This window comes from Notolepis coatsorum (genome assembly GCF_963971535.1).
Source record: "Notolepis coatsorum genome assembly, chromosome: 6".
Taxonomy (NCBI): Eukaryota; Metazoa; Chordata; class Actinopteri; order Aulopiformes; family Paralepididae; genus Notolepis; species Notolepis coatsorum.
This window is the reverse complement of record NC_140170.1, coordinates 1151892-1171314: the sequence shown is the minus strand read 5'-3', so window position 1 is coordinate 1171314 and position 19423 is coordinate 1151892.

The following is a 19423-nucleotide window of genomic DNA, read 5'->3' as shown; positions in this document are numbered from 1 at the left end:
AGCACAGACTCATTCCTTATGGCCTTCCGAAGATTCACATCACGGAAAGGAAAACCGTCTACATTGTTGTCTGATCACGGGACAAACTTCAAAGGCGGAGAAAGAGAGCTGAGAGAGAGCTTCCAAGCTATGGGCCCAGAACTTAAGACCCACCTCGCTCCATCCCAGATTGACTTCCAGTTTAATCCCCCGAACGCACCCCACTTCGGTGGAACCTGGGAACGAGAAGTACGTTCTATAAAGACAGCCCTGTACGCCGTGCTTGGGGCCCAGACTGTGGCGGAAGAAGTCCTAATGACAGTCCTCACGGAGATCGAGGGAGTATTGAACTCAAAGCCCCTCGGTTACGTCTCCAGTGATGTAGCAGATGTCGACCCAGTCACCCCCAACACACTCTTAATGGGGCGGCTGGACCCTGCGCTACCCCAGACAATGTACAGGCCTGAAGAAGCAAACGGCCGAAGAATGTGGAGGTACAGTCAAGTACTAGCTGACAAGTTTTGGAGCAGCTTCCTACTCCACTACCTACCGTCTCTACAGACCCGCCAGAAGTGGGTAAAAGAGAGAGACAATTTGACAGAAGGAACAGTCGTCATGATTATCGACCAGTCACTACCCAGAGCTATGTGGCCGGCTGGCCGCGTAAGCAAAGTGATCACCGGTGCCGATGGCAAGGTCCGAGCAGCTGAAGTACTCGTCCAAGGGCGAACTTACACACGACCCGTGGCGAGGCTAATAGAACTGCCCCGACTCCCAGATACTATCGATGATGACCATGACCCCATGACTTTGTGAGTTGACTGACCCTTACAGCGGACCTTGAGTGGTAGACAGTGCGGTTAATCTGTCTCTGCTTAGCTAATTAGGTGGGACTAATTAATTTTCGTTCTACGGAAAGACCGGACGGCATTAGAGTCACTAAAGAAGAAAGGAGGCGGCATTGCCTTCATGGTAAACAAGGAGTGGTGCGATTTAGGCAACACAAAAGAAATGTCTAACCACTGCTCCCCAGACCTGGAGTTTATCACGATAAAATGTCGACCCTTCTTCCTCCCAAGAGAGTTAACGTCCATCATCCTCATCGGAGTGTACATTCCACCACACGCGAACACTGAGGTCGCACTTTCAAAACTTCACGACGAGGTAAACAAACTCCAGGCAGCTAACGTTGACGCGGCCATTTTGGTCTTGGGGGATTTCAACAGCGCGCGTCTTAAAAAGGTGCTGCCGAATTTCTATCAGCATGTGACCTGTCCCACCAGAGGCGAGAACATATTAGACCATGTATACTCGCAATTTAAGAATGGGTACAAGTCACAGGCTCTTAGTCCATTCGGTAAAAGCGATCACGCCGCAATTTTTCTTTTGCCTAAGTACAAACAGTGTCTCAAGCGAACGCCGGTGGTCTCGCGAGAGGTTAAGCGTTGGACCGTGACGTCAGTAGAGTCACTCCAAGCAGTGCTGGGAAGCACAGAATGGAGTGTACTCCGTGATAACACAGCCAATATTAACGAATACACCGAAACGGTGATTGACTATGTCTGTACTCAGGTAGAAGTAATAATCCCCACCACCAAAATTAATATCTACCCAAATCAAAAGCCCTGGGTAGACAAATCCGTCCGTGAGGCTCTGAAAGTGCGCACATCAGCATACAACACCGGGCTGGTGACAGGCAACATGGAAGAACACAAGATGGCAAGATACAACGTCAGGAGAGCAGTAATAGAGGCAAAACGGCGTTACAGGGATAAAGTTGAACTTCAGTTTGAACAGGCTGACTCTAGAGGCATGTGGCAGGGCCTCAGAACAATGACAGACTACAAAGGAACCCCCCTCAAACTGAACAGTGACATCTCCTTAGCAAATGATCTCAACTCCTTCTATGCGAGGTTTGAGGCTGTGAATAACAACACCAGCCTACAAACCACGGCAATGGGGGGGGGGGGGTCTGCTGATGGAGACTCAGTGTTCAGGGTAACAGAGCATGAGGTGAGACGGATCTTTAAAAAAGTGGATATCAGGAAGGCAGCAGGACCGGACGGCATCCCCGGCCGCGTCCTAAAAGTCTGTGCCGACCAACTGGCCCCGGTTTTCACTGACATCTTCAACCTGTCCTTGGAACAGGCCGTCATCCCCACCTGTCTGAAGAAGTCCACCATCATCCCTGTACCCAAAAAATCTACGCCCGCTTGCCTCAACGACTACCGCCCTGTAGCCCTCACCTCCATAGCCATGAAGTGCTTTGAGAAGCTAGTGAAGGGCTACATCTGTTCCTCCCTCCCCATCAACCTGGACCCTCTGCAATTTGCATATCGCCCCAACAGGTCCACGGAGGACGCCATAGCCCATGTGCTGCACACAGCAGCATCACATCTGGACAAGAGGAAGGGGAACTATGTGAGAATGCTGTTCATCGACTACAGCTCAGCATTCAATACCATAGTCCCCTCCAAACTCATAGCCAAGCTCAGGGACCTGGGCTTGAACTATGACCTGTGCCAGTGGGTCCTGGACTTCCTGACGGGCAGACCCCAGGTGGTAAGAGCCGGCAACTGCACCTCCTCATCCATCACGCTCAACATAGGGGCCCCCCAGGGCTGTGTTCTGAGCCCCCTCCTCTACTCCCTGTACACACATGACTGCGTAGCACAGCGGAACAACAACACCATCATCAAATTTGCTGATGACACAGTAGTGGTGGGCCTGATCTCTGCCAACGACGAAAGGGCCTACCTGGAAGAGGTAGAGAACCTGTCACAGTGGTGTCAGGAGAACTGCCTCTCCCTGAACGTCAGCAAAACAAAAGAGATGATTGTGGACTTCAGGAGGTCGGGGGTCAAGGACTACAGCCCCCTCAGCATCGACGGGGCACCAGTTGAGAGAGTGAACAGTTTCAAGTACCTCGGAGCCCACATATCCGAGGACTTGTCATGGACCACACACATTGACAGTGTTGTGAAGAAGGCACGACAACGCCTCTACTTCCTCAGGCGCCTAAGGAAGTTCCAAGTCAGCCAGAAGATCCTTAGGAACTTCTACTCATGTACAATAGAGAGCATCCTGACCGGCAACATCACCTCCTGGTTTGGGAATAGCACTGCACAAGACCGTAGCAGACTACAAAGAGTGACACGTTCAGCCGAACGCACAATTAGAGGGGGGCTTCCCACCCTCCAGAACATTTACAACAAGCGGTGCAAGGGGAAGGCTAAGAGAATTATTAAGGACTCGAGCCACCCGAACAACTGCCTCTTTGAACTGCTGCCGTCAGGCAAGCGATACCGGAGTCTTATGGCGAGCACAGAAAGACTCAGAAGGAGCTTCTATCCCCAGGCCATCAGGCTGCTAAACGAACAATAATCGCTAAACGAACAATAATCACTATGCAACAACCATCAAATGCACACAGCACACACACCCACACGCACACACACACTCACTCAAACAAACAACACACTGCAGCACCCACTCTCCACACTTAGATCACACAAACACACTTACACTTTATATTTATTGATAAAGGACTTGCACTACAACTCGTACACCTACTGTGAATTGTACCTAAACTGCACCTCGTCCATTTATGCCTTGCACTATATAGTATTGTATATAGTATTGTATATTAGTACACTGCACAGTATTGTATATTGTATGGTAACTACGTCTACGAACATTGTACATATGTCTAAACTGAACACTGTGACCTCTTTTTTTTCTTCTAATTTTTACTATGTTTTTATTTCATACTTATCTTGTCATGCACAGTCTCTGGAGCGCAACAGTAAGAAGCATTTTGTACAAAAGTATTCTGTACTTCTGTATGACAACTATTAAAGAAACTTGAAACTTGAACTGTTGTGAAGGATCAGATTAAACCGAATATATATATTTATTTATATATATATATTTAAATAGTATTTGTATATCGTTTGATATCCCCTGTATATTCCTTGTACAATATGCACTGAATATCCCTTTAGTCTACTAAACAGCCCATAATAGTTTCATTCTACCATTGGACGAGAACCTGGCGCCAGCAGCCATACCCCTAGGTTCAAGTTCAATCGTGCCGCCCAACATGTCGTGGCAAGCCCGGTTCCGCGTAGGAATACGTCTGGCGAAATACGAATGGTACTATTTGTTCACAGCGCATATATATATGGCGCAAGTAAAGTAGAACTTTCTTTTAGTCCATTAGTTCTTTACCCTCCAACCGAGTAACAGACGCGAAGCCTCACCCACGACGCACGTGTGGTGCAGTAAGGCCTACTTGGCCTCAGAATAGGCATTGAGATATCGTGTGGATTAATAGTTGAATTGTCATAGTTTGGCACTATACCGTCGAGTTGGACGTATTCTATTAAGCTAATAATAGTCTATTTATGTATGGTGCATCGTCGGTTAGAGTTATAAAGTGAGCAGCACCCCCATCGTTCCTGACGTTATCTGGAGTCTTAACCAGGCTGGGCAGACCACTAGTGGTGCTTGCATCCGAGGAGCTCCGGGCCAGGACGAGCGGACCTGTACATTGGATTACTCTACCCGGACGACGGCGAGCCTTCCACGGCTTGGATTATGCTTTGGGTGCTTTGATTATTCCATGGATAACGGCCAACACTGCTGAGTGTTGGAACTACCCCCTGGAGAGGAGTCCAGGTGAGACGGCGCTCTACACCAGTGAGGTCGCCTCACGTCTCTCCGTTGTGGACCGGCAGCTACCGTCCACCAGAGGGTCCAGCTGTATTCGTCTGCGGACCGAGGTTCTGTGGGCACCGTGTTCAAGACTTTGAATTCTCCCAAGAAATCGTCGGCCAGATGGGATACCGCCAGCGGCTTCTCTAACCCCCCCCTCCTACTGTCTTACAACCAGCGGGACCCCCCCCCCCCCTTAGTGTATCCAGCTATAATCATTTAAGTACCATCGCTATAGTTCCCTAAAGAACCAGGTTGGATACTTACTCCCTGCGTAACCAGAGATTGGACATTCAATGTTGATTTACCTACGAATACTCATTTGCCATACAAGTGCATTTCAAATCATAAATGTAAACAAGTGAACGTTGTATATACCTTTTGCTATATTAAATATTCGATTTGTACATTTGTGTGGACTTCGTTTCATCAGGTGGGAAAGTGTTCATCATATCTATATCATGTACTGGATGGCCAGAAGTTAAAGTACAAGAGGTAGTGGTTTAATATTACCATACTTAACAATACAGTCAGGGAATTGTACCCCTCAGTTACAATAACAGACCTACGTTTGGGGGAACTAATGGGATAACTGGGGTTGCAACAAAAGTGCAACTAGGGCTAAAAACACAATGAAATAAAATTATAATAATAATAAATAATTATGCTTCTTAGCAGACTTCTTAGCTTAACATAACAGACCTACAGTAAGTTTGGGGGAACTAATGGGACAACTGGGGTTGCAACAAAAGTACAACTAGGGCTAAAAACACAATGAAATAAAATAATAATAATAATAATAATAATAATAATAATAATAATAATAATAATAATAATAATAATAATACATAATAATAATAATAATAATAATAATAATAATAATAATAATAATAATAATAATAATAATAATAATAATAATAATAATAATAATAATAATAATAATAATAATAATAATAATAATAATAATAATAATAATAATAATAATAATAATAATAATAATAATAATAATAATAATAATAATAATAATAATAATAATAATAATAATAATAATAATAATAATAATAATACTAATAATAATAATAATAATAATAATAATAATAATAATAATAAAATAATATATCCTTCTTAGCAGACTTCTTAGCTTAACATCCCAGGGAACTAATGGGATAACTGGGGATGTTGTTTGCTCCTGACAAGTCTTAAAGTCTGGGGCGATGGTAGACAAAGCAACTCTGAGGTCATGCTCAATGTCCAATCTGTTCCTCTAATTTTATTCAGCTGGACCAGAGCTGAGGAGGCCACTTTCACAAAGATAGGTAGTGCAAAAAAAATTATATTAAAAAAAAAAAAAAAAAAAAAAATTTACATACATCCGCGACCCACTCAAGATGGCCCCGCGACCCACTTTTGGGTCGCGACCCACCAGTTGAGAAACACTGGTCTAGATGTATCTATGTGTATCTACCCTCTGTACAGCACTTTGGTTGACATGTGTGATGTGTCATGTTTAAATGTGCTCTATAAATAAATCCGATTGATTGATTGATACTACTACCTATCATGCTAATATATACTACTATGCTACTATATTTATACTACTACCTATCATGCTAATATCTATACTACTATGTTACTATACTGTTACTGCACATTATTCCAGTCTTAGCCGCTTTACACTGGCTTCCTGTAACATTTAGAATTGACTTTAAGGTCCTTCTCCTTACATACAAAGCTCTAAATGGACAGGGACCTAGCTACATCGCCAACACTCTAATAAATTACACACCAGCAAGAACACTGCGATCATCAGCTGCTGCACTACTAGAGGCTCCCCGAAGCAGTCAAAAGAGGATCGGTAATGCAGCCTTTATCAACTATGCCCCAAAACTATGGAACAAACTACCCCAAAACATCAGGGAAGCCAACTCGCTAGACATCTTTAAAAGACAGCTTAAAACCTATCTCTTTGCTCAGGCATTTCACTGATAGATATCTGCTACCACCTAGTGGCAAAAGGAAACATCAGGGATATCCTGACACAACTTGTATTTATTCTTACCCTGCCTACTCTTATACACTGCCTATCAAATTCATGTGTCGGTTATTGCACTTTTTACTTCTTACTGATGACTATTTTTAAACTGAATCATTTTAAACTATTCTGAATCATTTTAAACTATTCTTATTATTTGCTAGATCCAAATGTGAAACACTGTGATTATTTGTTCATGAATTACAGGAGTATTACTGAATAGAGAGCCTATTAGGATGCTAGATCCTAATGTGAAACACTGTGATTTGCCATATCTTGCTATGCTCGCTCATGCCTGTATTTTTTATGTCCGTTCTATTTTATAATTTTTTGACTATTTTTAAACTGAATCATTTTAAACTATTTTTACTATTGTGTTACTGAAAACTGTAAGCGGAGAGCCTATTGGGATGCTAGATCCTAATGTGAAACACTGTGATTCTACCTGTCTATCTTTTTATGCTCGCTTATGCCTGTATTTTTTACTGTTGTGAAGCACTTTGAACTGCAACCTCTGTATGAAAAGTGCTATACAAATAAAGTTATTATTATTATTATTATTATTATTATTATACTTATACTCAGGCATGCGTTCTTCATGGGACGGGGTTGCACTGTGCAACCCCAGATAAGTACTCGCTATTTGCATATCAATAGCGCCGGTCGTCAGGTGTGTTAAATACGTTCTCAGATACATTCACACCTAACTTGTTGTGAAGACATGTGTTACATTCCATTCGTAGAGGCAATTAGGCACTGTCTGTAGTCTGTGCTCAAACGAGGGGACATTAAATGTGCATTCGCGGGAGCGCGCGCACGCGCCGGGAGCGCACGTGGTGCGTGCAAGCCCAGATGATTTCAATAACGCACCACTGCTTATACTACTACCTATCATGCTAATATGTCTATACCATTATGCTACTCAGAGTGTAACACTCAAGATCAACACTGTTTGATGAACACTGACCCTTAGCTTCCATGGATGTTGATGAATTGAAAATGGGGGACCCTGATGTAAACAAGACCGAAGTCTGCATCCCCTTAACAATTGTGTGTATTGAGCTGTACTGTACTGTACCCATTCTGCAATCTGTTAATACAATTTTCAATCAATCGATCAATCAATCAATCAATCAATCAATCAATCAATCAATCAATCAATCAATCAATCAATCAATCAATCAATCAATGTACCCTTCCTGCTGACTTGTTCACAATTTGTAAGTCGCTTTGGATAAAAGGGTTCAGCTAACTGACTGAATGTAAATGTAAATGTGGAATCAAGTATAAGTGAGATCATACTATTCCCCCACCCTACCCACTGGAACCCCCTCAAGGACCCCACTTTGAGAACCTCCGGTCATGGGTGAATTCATCTTAGAACACTGCTAACTCTCCCGAGACACGACATGATGTAGTTCACACCTTCTGCTGATGAAGCCCCACCCCTGTGAATATCGGTTTTATGACCTATTTACCTTATGGCTCAAACAGATGTCCTAGTCATCTTGTTGATCTTGTGTCCTGGGAGTCAGTCCCAGTGGACATAGCTGATGCTAATATCTTTATAGATGTTATTAATGTCCTGTGGCTCTGTATCCATTACACCTGGTGGTGATTTTCCTTGTATTACATGACCAATTATTTGACCAATCATCACTTGCCCAGCTTACATGTTTGTACTGTTCAACTTTTTCTAGTATATGCACTCTGCTACTAAGTAACCTACCATGCCTATATTATTACTTACTATGCTAATTATGCACTCAAGTTCAACACTGTTTGATGAACAATGTTACTGACCCTTATCTGCCAGAGTTGTACCCTTCCTGCTGACTTGTTGTACAGAACTTGTCTTTGGATGAAAGCGTCAGCTAAATTATTAAATGTAAACATAATCCCTGACCATCCTTGTTTGGGGGGGGGGGGGCAGTCATTGAATTGCCCCTCTAAGGCTCTAAGGTTTACTTTCCTATTAAAGGTGGGGTAGGCAATTCTAGCCAGCAAAGCGAGCTGTGCCTCACTTCTCAAGCCCTGCGCTTTGTTGCAGGATCAACGAGGGTTTGGCACAGGGAGCCCAGAGGCACCAGCGGCTTCAAGCTGGATTTAGAAAAACAGTAATAATAAAATACAATAAACACATTTCCCAGCCTCTGATTCTATTTCTACTGGACATGTGGGCTTGCTCCTGCTCTTTCCTATCAAATTGCCTCCTCCGCCTTTAAAGTAACACTCTTGTTTGCCACTATTCCCCCCCAGAGTCGGAGGAGATCATGGTTGATATCAGTTTCCTCTCTGTGCGTTAGGCAGCTAGGGGTGTAAAGTACTTGAGTAATTGTACTTTGTTACAATACTTAAGTACAGTTTTTGGGGATTTGTACTTTACTCAAGTATTATTAGGTTTGTATACTTGTACTTTTACTCAATTGCATTTTAGAGAAAAAAAAACATACTTTTTACTCCTTACATTTAAAATGCAGACCTACAAAGTACAAATCTCCCAGGTACAACTATTTTAATTTGTTTATTTGTTTCTCTGGCTGAACTAACGTTAACGTTATTAATCCTGCGGCCGCGCTCTTATTTAAAAACAGCCAATCAAATCCCCATCAACGGAAAATGAACCCGCCCATATACCCATGCTGATTGGTCCTTGTGCAAGACTAGAAAGCGGGGATGTTTGATCAAACACCTGCTATCAGAAGAATAGACGGTCAGAAAACAGGTTTTTACTTTTACTTTTTTAAGTCAAGTCAAGAGTTTTAATTGTCACGGCATACAGGTATACAATGAAATGCGGGTGGTCTTGCCCGCAACGATGTGCAATACAGTGGTACATATAATAGAATCAAAAGAAGGAAACAACATTGTGCAGTAACAGGTAGCAGGTAACATGGAGTGACATCTCGGTATCTGTACATAGTTATTTACAGAGCATATGGGACATGCTAGTTAGCTTTGGTAGTGCAATACACTGTTCCTGTTATTCTAATTTAAAGTGTCCTTTCCTTTGGCCATAAGTGTGCGTGTGTGCGACATGAGTGTGTGCCCGCTCATGTTAAAGTGTTAAGTGGCTGCTCGTGTGTGAGCGTGCACAGTGTGCGTGTCGTGTGTGTGTTCATGTGTGCTTGTGTGTGGACAGTTTCAATGTTCTGAGCACTCAATGTTCATTGTTCATGGCTCTGATGGCCTGGGGGAAGAAGCTGAGCCTAAGCCGCTCTGTCCTAGTAGCTGGGGTTCGCAGGCGTCTGCCTGACCTCAGCAGCTGAAACAGGCTGTTATTGGGGTGGTGAGGGTCTTTCATTATCCTGCAGGCTCTGGATTTGCACCTCTTGTTGTATAGAACCTGCAGGGGGGGTAGTGCAATACCCGTGGTACGCTCGGGTGAGCGCACCAGCCGCACCACTCTCTGTAGGGCCTTCTTGTCCTGTGCCGTGCTGTTTCCATACCAGGCAGTGATGTTTCCGGTCAGGATGCTCTCTACAGCTCCTGAGTAGAAGGACTGGAGTATCTTTCCCGATACTCTGAACTTCCTTAACTGTCTCAGGTGGTAGAGACGCTGTTTCGCCTTCTTTACTACTGTGTCTATGTGTGTTGACCATGTCAGGTCCTCTGAGATGTGGACCCACAGGTACTTGAAGCTGCTCACCCTGTCCACGGTAGCCCCGTTAATCATCAGTGGTGTGTGCGTCTCCTGCTGTCCTCTCCTATAATCCACAATCAGCTCCTTGGTTTTACCAATGTTCAGGAGCAGGCTGTTGTCCTGGCACCAGCGTTCCAGTACCTCAACCTCCTCCCGGTAGGCCTTCTCGTCGTTGTCCGAGATCAGCCCCACCACCACCGTGTCATCTTTTTAGTACTTAACGTACATTTAAAAGTAGAAACTTTTTAACTTTTACTCAAGTGTGTTTTTGGCCAGATACTCTGACTTTTACTTGAGTACGATTTTGAGACGGTACCCATACTTTCACTTAAGTATAATTTCTGGGTACTTTTTACACCCCTGGCGTTAGGTTAGAGTTGCTGGATGCTGTGTTTCAGCTGCTCCCCGCTGCCTGTGGCCCTGCTGTCTGGTGCTACCGGTCTCACGGAGAGGAAACTGATATCAGTCTCTGTGTCTGACTCTGGGGAAGTGCATTTCACAAACTGCTGGAGTGATCCTGTGTGGTCTTCAGATCTGTGGAGGCCGTTTTCAATGTTTACTAAAAATAGAAAGGATATGATGAATTTAAATGGTAAATGGTGCATTTATATATAGCAGCTTTTATCCAACGTGCTTTAAAATTTGTTCCTCACATTTCACCCGTTCACTCACATTCACACACCAACGGCTCTATCTTTAATCTTTCAAAATGTTCAGTTGCTATCGCTATCAGCTCTATCTTTAATTTTTCAAAATGTTCAGTTGCTATTGCATGCACTCATCTGTGTTTCACTACACACATGAGTGCATGCTTACCAACTGTCAGTCTGCAACACTACTATCACCGACATCTAAGAAGGGAGATCCCCCCTTGAATGGCCCTTCTAAGGTTTCTCTCCTCCACACTGCCTGTGGTGCATTTTTTCCTATTGTTAGGTTTTAGTGAGTTTTTCCTTACCTTCGCGTGGGGTATGTCTGGGAGTGTTCGCATTGCATTCATTTATTTTGCATTTATTTTAAATTGGTTGGACCTTATGGTGTTCTTGTTTTGTTTCTTGACTTATTGTGATGTTTCTTCTTGACTTGTTTAAAGAAGACGTGTCCGGCCCATGGGGAGATTAAGACTTTGATTGCCCAACCCGAGTTTTCTCGGGTTTACCCCCCGCGGGTTGAATGCCCAATGCCCACTCACGAGAATTCTCGTATTTTCTCTTTTTTTTTTATTAGCGATCTGAAATCATATTTCATCAACCAAGTCTACCGTTGGAAAATCAGCCACTCCAGGCGCTCAGATGTGAAAAAAGCACCCCCTATCGTCTCCCAGATGGTAATTCACCCTTTTGGATGGGATTCAATGAAAATGAATGAGAAAAAAACCCTGCACTCCACATTTGACTTCTCACTCACGCAGCCGGGGTCGATCAGCTCCACTCTGGAGCCTCAGAGCAGCGGGGATTATGTGTTTTTACAGTATACTCGTGGGATCAATAAAAGGATCGATTTTTTCGAATGGCGATCAGGAATTGGAATAATCCATTTGGATACCATCTGATCTCAGGTAAGGAATCTATGTTACCAGTCATAGGATAATCAGACCCGTTTTCACGGAGATATAAGCTTTTATGTGATTATGTGATATGGCTGTTTGACTCTAAGAGTGATCAGGAACTGAGAGAATCGATTTTCAGCACGCGGCACTAGCGTGCACACGTACACATATACTATCGATAATCTAGCATTTATTTGAAAACGATTCATAAATAGGCCGCAAAATGACAACGTTCTAGAATATTCCAGTAAAGGGCGATTATCATAGAATGTCTTATTTTTTCCGTGAAACCGAGTGCTTTTCAAAATGCTATCAAACGGAAATTAACCGATAAAAAAACAATCTGCTTCGACAATGTTGACTGGAAATGGGTCATTGATAATGCGACGGGCAGATTAGACACATATCCATAATTTAAAACATAGATTAGGCGATATTAACGTTAACATTGGAGTGGATGTGGGCATTCAAGCACTAAATCGTGTGCCCCCTGCTGGCACTGAAAGTATTAACGTGTGTTGTCGGGCCTTACAAATAAATTTGATTTGTAAAAAAAAAAGATTTGTAATTTTACAAAAAAAATTGTAAACCGACAGGCCGATATTTTCCGATATTACATTTTAATGCCAATATCGGTCGATAATATCGGTAGGCCGATAATATCGGACATCCCTAATTGTAATCGCTACTCGTTTCCATGGTAACTCCTACACTACCCATGAGCCTCACCAATCTTTTACAGTCTATGGACCAATCAGAAGAGTGCGAGCGTTCTGACGTTCGTATCCCTCGTCGCTCTCCTTGGTTTTTCGCCGCATGGAGAAGACCACACAAGGGTTAAAGGATAACACCATGTAAGGGTTAAAGGATAACACCATGTAAGGGTTAAAGGATAACACCACACTAGGGTTAAAGGATAACACCACACAAGGGTTAAAGGATAACACCATGTAAGGGTTAAAGGATAACACCACACAAGGGTTAAAGGATAACACCACACAAGGGTTAAAGGATAACACCATGTAAGGGTTAAAGGATAACACCACACAAGGGTTAAAGGAGAACACCATGTAAGGGTTAAAGGATAACACCACACAAGGGTTAAAGGATAACACCACACAAGGGTTAAAGGATAACACCATGTAAGGGTTAAAGGATAACACCACACAAGGGTTAAAGGATAACACCACACAAGGGTTAAAGGATAACACCATGTAAGGGTTAAAGGATAACACCACACAAGGGTTAAAGGATAACACCACACAAGGGTTAAAGGATAACACCATGTAAGGGTTAAAGGATAACACCACACAAGGGTTAAAGGAGAACACCATGTAAGGGTTAAAGGATAACACCATGTAAGGGTTAAAGGATAACACCACACAAGGGTTAAAGGATAACACCACACAAGGGTTAAAGGATAACACCATGTAAGGGTTAAAGGATAACACCATGTAAGGGTTAAAGGAGAACACCACACAAGGGTTAAAGGATAACACCACACAAGAGTTAAAGGATAACACCATGTAAGGGTTAAAGGAGAACACCACACAAGGGTTAAAGGATAACACCACACAAGGGTTAAAGGATAACACCACACAAGGGTTAAAGGATAACACCATGTAAGGGTTAAAGGAGAACACCACACAAGGGTTAAAGGATAACACCACACAAGGGTTAAAGGAGAACACCATGTAAGGGTTAAAGGAGAACACCACACAAGGGTTAAAGGATAACACCATGTAAGGGTTAAAGGAGAACACCACACAAGGGTTAAAGGATAACACCACACAAGGGTTAAAGGAGAACACCATGTAAGGGTTAAAGGAGAACACCACACAAGGGTTAAAGGAGAACACCACACAAGGGTTAAAGGATAACACCATGTAAGGGTTAAAGGATAACACCACACAAGGGTTAAAGGAGAACACCACACAAGGGTTAAAGGATAACACCATGTAAGGGTTAAAGGATAACACCACACAAGGGTTAAAGGATAACACCACACAAGGGTTAAAGGAGAACACCATGTAAGGGTTAAAGGATAACACCACACAAGGGTTAAAGGAGAACACCATGTAAGGGTTAAAGGATAACACCACACAAGGGTTAAAGGATAACACCACACAAGGGTTAAAGGAGAACACCATGTAAGGGTTAAAGGATAACACCACACAAGGGTTAAAGGATAACACCACACAAGGGTTAAAGGAGAACACCATGTAAGGGTTAAAGGATAACACCACACAAGGGTTAAAGGATAACACCACACAAGGGTTAAAGGATAACACCACACAAGGGTTAAAGGATAACACCACACAAGGGTTAAAGGAGAACACCATGTAAGGGTTAAAGGATAACACCACACAAGGGTTAAAGGATAACACCACACAAGGGTTAAAGGAGAACACCACACAAGGGTTAAAGGATAACACCACACAGGGTTAAAGGATAACACCACACAGGGTTAAAGGATAACACCATGTAAGGGTTAAAGGATAACACCACACAGGGTTAAAGGATAACACCATGTAAGGGTTAAAGGATAACACCACACAAGGGTTAAAGGATAACACCATGTAAGGGTTAAAGGATAACACCACACAAGGGTTAAAGGATAACACCACACAAGGGTTAAAGGATAACACCATGTAAGGGTTAAAGGATAACACCATGTAAGGGTTAAAGGATAACACCACACAAGGGTTAAAGGATAACACCATGTAAGGGTTAAAGGATAACACCATGTAAGGGTTAAAGGATAACACCACACAAGGGTTAAAGGATAACACCACACAAGAGTTAAAGGATAACACCACACAAGGGTTAAAGGAGAACACCACACAAGGGTTAAAGGATAACACCACACCAGGGTTAAAGGATAACACCATGTAAGGGTTAAAGGAGAACACCACACAAGGGTTAAAGGATAACACCACACAAGAGTTAAAGGATAACACCATGTAAGGGTTAAAGGATAACACCACACAAGGGTTAAAGGATAACACCATGTAAGGGTTAAAGGATAACACCACACTAGGGTTAAAGGATAACACCACACAAGAGTTAAAGGATAACACCATGTAAGGGTTAAAGGATAACACCACACTAGGGTTAAAGGATAACACCACACAAGAGTTAAAGGATAACACCACACAAGGGTTAAAGGATAACACCACACAAGGGTTAAAGGAGAACACCATGTAAGGGTTAAAGGATAACACCACACAAGGGTTAAAGGATAACACCACACAAGGGTTAAAGGATAACACCACACAAGGGTTAAAGGAGAACACCACACAAGGGTTAAAGGATAACACCACACAGGGTTAAAGGATAACACCACACAGGGTTAAAGGATAACACCATGTAAGGGTTAAAGGATAACACCACACAGGGTTAAAGGATAACACCATGTAAGGGTTAAAGGATAACACCACACAAGGGTTAAAGGATAACACCATGTAAGGGTTAAAGGATAACACCACACAAGGGTTAAAGGATAACACCACACAAGGGTTAAAGGATAACACCATGTAAGGGTTAAAGGATAACACCACACAAGGGTTAAAGGATAACACCATGTAAGGGTTAAAGGATAACACCATGTAAGGGTTAAAGGATAACACCACACAAGGGTTAAAGGATAACACCATGTAAGGGTTAAAGGATAACACCATGTAAGGGTTAAAGGATAACACCACACAAGGGTTAAAGGATAACACCACACAAGAGTTAAAGGATAACACCACACAAGGGTTAAAGGAGAACACCACACAAGGGTTAAAGGATAACACCACACCAGGGTTAAAGGATAACACCATGTAAGGGTTAAAGGAGAACACCACACAAGGGTTAAAGGATAACACCACACAAGAGTTAAAGGATAACACCATGTAAGGGTTAAAGGATAACACCACACAAGGGTTAAAGGATAACACCATGTAAGGGTTAAAGGATAACACCACACTAGGGTTAAAGGATAACACCACACAAGAGTTAAAGGATAACACCATGTAAGGGTTAAAGGATAACACCACACTAGGGTTAAAGGATAACACCACACAAGAGTTAAAGGATAACACCACACTAGGGTTAAAGGATAACACCACACAAGAGTTAAAGGATAACACCATGTAAGGGTTAAAGGATAACACCACACAAGGGTTAAAGGATAACACCATGTAAGGGTTAAAGGATAACACCATGTAAGGGTTAAAGGATAACACCATGTAAGGGTTAAAGGATAACACCACACAAGGGTTAAAGGATAACACCATGTAAGGGTTAAAGGATAACACCATGTAAGGGTTAAAGGATAACACCACACAAGGGTTAAAGGAGAACACCACACAAGGGTTAAAGGAGAACACCATGTAAGGGTTAAAGGATAACACCATGTAAGGGTTAAAGGATAACACCACACAAGGGTTAAAGGATAACACCATGTAAGGGTTAAAGGATAACACCACACAAGGGTTAAAGGATAACACCATGTAAGGGTTAAAGGATAACACCATGTAAGGGTTAAAGGATAACACCACACAAGGGTTAAAGGATAACACCATGTAAGGGTTAAAGGATAACACCACACAAGGGTTAAAGGATAACACCATGTAAGGGTTAAAGGAGAACACCACACAAGGGTTAAAGGATAACACCACACTAGGGTTAAAGGATAACACCACACAAGGGTTAAAGGATAACACCATGTAAGGGTTAAAGGATAACACCACACTAGGGTTAAAGGATAACACCACACAAGGGTTAAAGGATAACACCATGTAAGGGTTAAAGGAGAACACCACACAAGGGTTAAAGGATAACACCATGTAAGGGTTAAAGGATAACACCACACTAGGGTTAAAGGATAACACCACACAAGGGTTAAAGGATAACACCATGTAAGGGTTAAAGGAGAACACCACACAAGGGTTAAAGGATAACACCATGTAAGGGTTAAAGGATAACACCACACTAGGGTTAAAGGATAACACCACACAATGGTTAAAGGAGAACACCACACAAGGGTTAAAGGATAACACCACACAATGGTTAAAGGAGAACACCACACAAGGGTTAAAGGAGAACACCACACAAGGGTTAAAGGATAACACCATGTAAGGGTTAAAGGAGAACACCACACAAGGGTTAAAGGATAACACCATGTAAGGGTTAAAGGATAACACCACACTAGGGTTAAAGGATAACACCACACAAGAGTTAAAGGATAACACCATGTAAGGGTTAAAGGATAACACCACACTAGGGTTAAAGGATAACACCACACAAGGGTTAAAGGATAACACCATGTAAGGGTTAAAGGATAACACCACACTAGGGTTAAAGGATAACACCACACAAGAGTTAAAGGATAACACCACACAAGAGTTAAAGGATAACACCACACAAGGGTTAAAGGATAACACCATGTAAGGGTTAAAGGATAACACCACACTAGGGTTAAAGGATAACACCACACAAGGGTTAAAGGATAACACCATGTAAGGGTTAAAGGATAACACCACACTAGGGTTAAAGGATAACACCACACAAGAGTTAAAGGATAACACCACACAAGAGTTAAAGGATAACACCACACAAGGGTTAAAGGATAACACCATGTAAGGGTTAAAGGATAACACCACACTAGGGTTAAAGGATAACACCACACAAGGGTTAAAGGATAACACCATGTAAGGGTTAAAGGATAACACCACACTAGGGTTAAAGGATAACACCACACAAGAGTTAAAGGATAACACCACACAAGGGTTAAAGGAGAACACCACACAAGGGTTAAAGGAGAACACCACACAAGGGTTAAAGGAGAACACCACACAAGGGTTAAAGGAGAACACCACACAAGGGTTAAAGGAGAACACCACACAAGAGTTAAAGGAGAACACCACACAATGGTTAAAGGAGAACACCACACAAGGGTTAAAGGAGAACACCACACAAGAGTTAAAGGATAACACCGCACAAGGGTTAAAGGATAACACCACACAATGGTTAAAGGAGAACACCACACAAGGGTTAAAGGAGAACACCACACAAGAGTTAAAGGATAACACCACACAAGGGTTAAAGGATAACACCACACAAGGGTTAAAGGATAACACCACACAAGGGTTAAAGGATAACACCACACAATGGTTAATGGATAACACCACACAAGGGTTAGGAGAACACCACACAAGAGTTAAAGGATAACACCACACAAGGGTTAAAGGAGAACACCACACAATGGTTAATGGATAACACCACACAATGGTTAAGGGAGAACACCACACAATGGTTAAAGGAGAACACCACACAAGAGTTAAAGGAGAACACCACACAAGGGTTAAAGGAGAACACCACACAATGGTTAAAGGAGAACACCACACAAGGGTTAAAGCAGAACACCACACAAGGGTTAAAGGAGAACACCACACAAGGGTTAAAGGAGAACACCACACAAGGGTTAAAGGAGAACACCACACAATGGTTAAAGGAGAACACACAAGGGTTAAAGGAGAACACCACACAAGGGTTAAAGGAGCACACCACACAAGAGTTAAAGGAGAACACCACACCAGGGCTAAAGGAGAACACCACACAGGGGTTAAAGGAGAACACCACACAAGGGTTAAAGGAGAACACCACACAAGAGTTAAAGGAGAACACCACACAATGGTTAAAGGATAACACCACACAAGGGTTAAAGGAGAACACCACACAAGGGTTAAAGGAGAACACCACACAAGGGTTAAAGGAGAACACCACACAAGGGTTAAAGGATAACACCACACCAGGGTTAAAGGATAACACCACACAAGGGTTAAAGGAGAACACCACACAATGGTTAATGGATAACACCACACAATGGTTAAGGGAGAACACCACACAATGGTTAAAGGAGAACACCACACAAGAGTTAAAGGAGAACACCACACAAGGGTTAAAGGAGAACACCACACAATGGTTAAAGGAGAACACCACACAAGGGTTAAAGCAGAACACCACACAAGGGTTAAAGGAGAACACCACACAAGGGTTAAAGGAGAACACCACACAAGGGTTAAAGGAGAACACCACACAATGGTTAAAGGAGAACACACAAGGGTTAAAGGAGAACACCACACAAGGGTTAAAGGAGCACACCACACAAGAGTTAAAGGAGAACACCACACCAGGGCTAAAGGAGAACACCACACAGGGGTTAAAGGAGAACACCACACAAGGGTTAAAGGAGAACACCACACAAGAGTTAAAGGAGAACACCACACAATGGTTAAAGGATAACACCACACAAGGGTTAAAGGAGAACACCACACAAGGGTTAAAGGAGAACACCACACAAGGGTTAAAGGAGAACACCACACCAGGGCTAAAGGAGAACACCACACAATGGTTAAAGGATAACACCACACAAGGGTTAAAGGAGAACACCACACAAGGGTTAAAGGAGCACACCACACAAGGGTTAAAGGAGAACACCACACAAGAGTTAAAGGAT